Source organism: Bison bison, unplaced genomic scaffold (genome assembly GCF_000754665.1).
Source record: "Bison bison bison isolate TAMUID 2011002044 unplaced genomic scaffold, Bison_UMD1.0 scf7180017864220, whole genome shotgun sequence".
Taxonomy (NCBI): Eukaryota; Metazoa; Chordata; class Mammalia; order Artiodactyla; family Bovidae; genus Bison; species Bison bison.
Genome location: NW_011494792.1, coordinates 991,174 through 997,152, shown reverse-complemented (window position 1 = coordinate 997,152; position 5,979 = coordinate 991,174).

The following is a 5,979-nucleotide window of genomic DNA, read 5'->3' as shown; positions in this document are numbered from 1 at the left end:
TTGAGAGTTCAAAGCTTGGACTGACCACACCACTATTGTTACCACTCCCTCCTTCTTGAATAGTTCAATTTAGTTTCTATAATGATACCTAAGAGTCTAGTCTTTTAAACTTATTGGACAACTTGTAAAAGTCAGGATTTAAGAAAATGTACCTGTTGCTTTTTAAGGGCATTTTTACTGTTTGACCCTTGCTGCATTAAGGAGTCCAGTTGGTGACCTCTGAGTTTCCACTTAGCTTAGCTTCCTTGTGGAAGCATTGTGTAATTTGGGTTTTGTTATAGCAGTTGGTGACTTTGACCCTTCTCAGTAAAGTGTTTAGGCTGAGGAGGACTGAAAAGAGCTTTCTGATGGGATATTTCCAACCTCTTTCAAGCTAGAGTAGTCTTCCCCTCAGCATAGCAAACCCTTATATAGAAATGGTTTTCAGCCTCTATAGAGTGTTCTGGTGGAGCAGCTCAGATCAAAGGCTTGATATTTGAAAAATGTACATTCACATTGCAGAGCAAAAAAAAAAAATGTTATGCAAGTCAATAATATCACTTCAAAGTGACTCAAGTATGTTCTCAATTTCAAAAGAAAATGGAGAAAATGGGAACAGGTGTATAAATATTCTCTGCCTAATTCTATTTGTAACTGAGCTGAAATCTCAACTATCCCTTTTCTGCTAGTGATAGGTCCCCAAGGACTCTGGGTGTAGGGCAATCTGCTTATTAATTGCCTGTACCTGTGATAATCTTGTACACTTAGAATACAAGAGTGACAAACTTTTATCCACCTCACATTTTTGGAATGCAAATTAGCTACACTTTATTAAAGAAATAGCATTTTAAGGAAGAATATAAATTGAGAAACAGATATAATGTGGATTAGCCCTTTAGATACCTTTAGTGGAGATCAGTGAAAAAATAACTCCAGTAAGAATGAATGGATGGACCCAAAGCAAAAACAATACCCAGTTGTGGATGTGACTGGTGATAGAAGCAAGGCCTGATGCTGTAAGAAGCAATATTGCATATGAACCTGGAATGTTAGGTCCATGAATCAAGGCAAATTGGAAGTGGTCAAACAGGAGATGGCAAGAGTGAACGTTGACATTCTAGGAATCAGCGAACTAAAATGGACTGGAATGTGGGAATTGAACTCAGATGACCATTATATCTACTACTGCAGGCAGGAATCCCTTAGAAGAATTGGAGTAGCCATCATGGTCAAAAAAGAGACTGAAATGCAGTATTTGGATGCAATCTCAAAAACGACAGAATGATCTGTTCATTTCCAAGGCAAACCATTCAATATCACAGTAATCCAAGTCTATACCACAACCAGTAACGCTGAAGAAGCTGAAGTTGAATGGTTCTATGAAGACCTACAAGACCTTTTAGAACTAATACCCAAAAAAGATGTCCTTTTCATTATAGGGGACTGGAATGCAAAAGTAGGAAGTCAAGAAACACCTGGAGTAACAGGCAAATTTGGCCTTGGAATACGGAATGAAGCACGGTAAAGGCTAATAGAATTTGGTCAAGAGAACGCACTGATGCACTGGTCACAGCAAACATCCTCTTCCAACAACACAAGAGAAGACTCTACACATGAACATCATCAAAGGTCAACACCAAAATCAGATTGATTATATTCTTTGCAGCCAAAGATGGAGAAGCTCTATACAGTCAACAAAAATAAGACCAGGAGCTGACTGTGGCTCAGATCATGAGCTTCTTATTGCCAAATTCAGACTTAAATGGAAGAAAGTAGGGAAAAACACTAGACTACTCAGGTATGACCTAATGATTATACAGTGGAAGTGAGAAATAGATTTAAGGGACTAGATCTGATAGATAGAGTACCTGATGAACTATGGACTGAGGTTCATGACATTGTACAGGAGACAGGGATCATGAACATCCCCATGAAAAAGAATGCACAAAAGCAAAATGGCTGTCTGGGGAGGCCTTAAAAATAGCTTTGAAAAGAAGAGAAATGAAAAGCAAAGGAGAAAAGGAAAGATACAAGCATCTGAATGCAGAGTTCCAAAGAATAGCAAGAAGAGATAAGAAAGCCTTCCTCAGTGAGCAATGTAAAGAAATAGGGGAAAACAACAGAATGGGAAAGACTACAGATCTCTTAAGAAAATTATAAATACCAAGGGAACATTTCATGCAAAGATGGGCTCGATAAAGAACATAAATGGTATGGACCTAACAGAAGCAGAAGATATTAAGAAGATGTGGCAAGAACTGTACAAAAAAGACCTTCATGACCCAGATAATCAAGATGTTAGGATCACTCACCTAGAGTCAGACATCCTGGAATGTGAAGTCAAGTGGGCCTTAGAAAGCATCACTCTGAACAAAGCTAGTGGAGGTGATGGAATTCCAGTTGAGCTATTTCAAATCCTGAAAGATGATGCTGTGAAAGTGCTGAACTCAATATGCCAGCAAATTTGGAAAACTCAGCCGTGGCCACAGGACTGGAAAAGGTCAGTCTTCATTCCAATCCCAAAGAAAGACAATGTCAAAGACTGCTCAAACTACCACACAATTGCACTCATCTCACACGCTAGTAAAGTAATGCTCAAAATTCTTCAAGCCAGGCTTCAGCAATATGTGAACCGTGAACTTCCTGATGTTCAAGCTGGTTTTAGAAAAGGCAGAGGAACCAGAGATCAAATTGCCAACATCTGCTGGATCATCGAAAAAGCAAGAGGGTTCCAGAAAAACATCTATTTCTGCTTTATTGACTATGTCAAAGCCTTTAACTGTGTGGATAACAATAAACTGCGGAAAATTCTTCAGGAGATTGGAATACCAGACCACCTGACCTGCCTCTTGAGAAACCTATATGCAAGTCAGGCAGCAACAGTTAGAACTGGACATGGAACAACAGACTGGTTCCAAATAGGAAAAGGAGTACCTCAAGGCTGTATATTGTCACCCTGCTCATTTAACTTATATGTAGAGTACATCATGAGAAATGCTGGGCTGGAAGAAGCACAAGCTGGAATCAAGATTGCTGGGAGAAATCAATAACCTCAGATATGCAGACGACACCACCCTTATGGCAGAAAGTGAAGAAGAACTAAAAAGCCTCTTGATGAAAGTGAAAGAGGAGAGTGAAAAAGTTGGCTTAAAGCTCAACATTCAGAAAACAAAGATCATGGCATCCAGTTCCACTACTTCATGGGAAATAGATGGGGAAACAGTGTCAGACTTTATTTTTCTGGGCTCCCAAATCACTGCAGATGGTGATTGCAGCCATGAAATTAAAAGATGCTTACTCCTTGGAAAGAAAGTTATGAGCAACCTAAATAGCATATTCAAAAGCAGAGACATTACTTTGCCAACAAAGATCCATCTAGTCAAGGTTATGGTTTTTCCAGTGGTCACGTATAGATGTGAGAGTTGGACTGTGAAGAAGGCTGAGCACTGAAGAATTGATGCTTTTGAACTGTGGTGTTGGAGAAGACTCCTGAGTGTCTCTTGGACTGCAAGGAGATCCAACCAGTCCATTCTGAAGGAGATCAGCCCTGGGTGTTCTTTGGAAGGAATGATGCTAAAGCTGAAACTCTAGTACTTTGGCTACCTTATGAGAAGAGTTGACTTATTGGAAAAGACTCTGATGCTGGGAGGGATTGGGGGCAGTAGGAGAAGGGGATGAGAGAGGATGAGATGGCTGGATGGCATCACCAACTTGATGGATGTGAGTTTGAGTGAACTCCAGGATTTGGTGATGGACAGGGAGGCCCGGCATGCTGCGATTCATGGGGTTGCAAAGAGTCAGAATGACTGAGTTACTGAACTGAACTTAGTCCCAGAAAATTAGTTGTATTATTCTACTTTTCACTGTTGTCATTATAGTATTTGTGGATTACCCATTATATGGGTGTCCGTCATTCTCCTAGGTAGAGTATAATTCTATCTTCAGATTACACAAGATTTTAGGGATAGGGTTCTTTATTTTTTTCTTTGCATATTCAACATGCTTTATGATAACAATAGAAAAAGTCCTCTCTGTGCATCTATGCATGCAAATGTTTTAATGTATTTTGTCGGTGCTTACTTGACATATGTATCTGCATACATTGTCTGATTTGCTAGAAAATAAATATTAACCATATTGTGATGAAAATTAACTCTCCTAACAACTCTTTCTTTGCTCATATTCTTTTCTGACATGATGTTGGTGCATTATAATATTGTGGAAGTCTATGTTCAGAATGTAAAGCTCAAAACATGAAACTCAGAGATTGAATGTTGAGGTCTGATCTGTTCCTTAACTTTGCCTTAACACGTTAGACATTATGTCAGCAGTTTGGCAAGGCAATATTTTTCCTTCCACAACAGTAGCTCTTATTTTGCTTCTCAACCTCTGATAAATCTACTTGTTTGCATCCTTCCAACACAGTGCTAACATGTCAAAGTTCATATGTAGACTGAGATGAAACTGAATTGTGGATCTTAAATGATACTACACAGTCATTTGTTTGGAAAATGGAGAGAATCCAGATTGAGCAGATACAATACACAGATATTTGTCTAAACTGGTTCTGGATCTGACTCATCTGTGACTGAATCTTGGTTACCAGACCTGCATTTCATTTCTACTTAAATTCCGAAAGTACTTAGGAGATTTTGATCAGGTTCTTTTAATTTACTTTTAGTTAATCCCCTTAGAAACAGTTTATAGACTAAGGGGAACCTCCCAACACTTTGCAGAATGAAATTGCATCCCCTAAAATGCTTACTTCTTGTATTGCTCAGTGACTGATTGGTGCAAGAAAGCAGGATTATTTGGGCTGTTTTCTTTCCTACTGTTTTGTAGTCAGTAGAAAAGCAAAGGGCTCTGTAAGCATAGTTGAGTGAATACACAGCTAGAGGCTCAAGATTTTAGAGTCACCTTTTGCTTACTTACTTCTCCTTTCCTGTCCTCATATCCCATCTGTCACCAGTTTTCTGAGACAGTTCCTCCAGAGAGTGGGAGTTTCCATCTGCCTCTGATGTGAAATGCACTGAAAATAGTTTTGAGCTTTGACAGACATATCAACTTCAGTTTTTCTAACTAGCAGCACCAAATAAACTCTGACATGGGAATACCGACTTCATGTCTGCCAACGGGTTGATCCATGGTTGCCATCACCATTTAGAACAGTACATTTGAAAATATCACATGATGTGAGTTTCAGTTGCAAATTTTGGGAATCTTCAATCCATCTGTTGTCATAACTGAGAAATTTAGAATATGTCTGAAACTGTATATATGCACTTTTATATATGTTTTATATATAGATATAATTTATGTATATAAACTTAAATAGGAAAAGGAGTTCATCAAGGCTGTATATTGTCACCCTGTTTATTTAACTTATATGCAGAGTACATCATGAGAAACGCTGGACTGGAAGAAACACAAACTGGAATCAAGATTGCCGGGAGAAATACCAGTAACCTCAGATATGCAGATGACACCATCCTTATGGCAGAAAGTGAAGAGGAACTAAAAAGCCTCTTGATGAAAGTGAAAGAGGAGAGTGAAAAAGTTGGCTTAAAGCTCAACATTCAGAAAATGAAGATCATGGCATCTGGTCCCATCACTTCATGGCAAATAGATGGGGAAACAGGGGGAAACAGTGTCAGACTTTATTTTTCTGGGCTCCCAAATCACTGCAGATGGTGACTGCAGCCATGAAATTAAAAGACGCTTATTCCTTGGAAGGAAAGTTATGACAAATGTAGATAGCATATTCAAAAGCAGAGACATTACTTTGGCAACAAAGGTCCGTCTAGTCAAGGCTATCGTTTTTCCTGTGGTCATGTATGGATGTAAAAGTTGGACTGTGAAGAAGGCTGAGCACCAAAGAATTGATGCTTTTGAACTGTGGTGTTGGAGAAGACTCTTGAGAGTCCCTTGAACTGCAAGGAGATCCAACCAGTCCATTCTGAAGGAGGTCAGCCCTGGGATTTCTTTGGAAGGATGATGCTA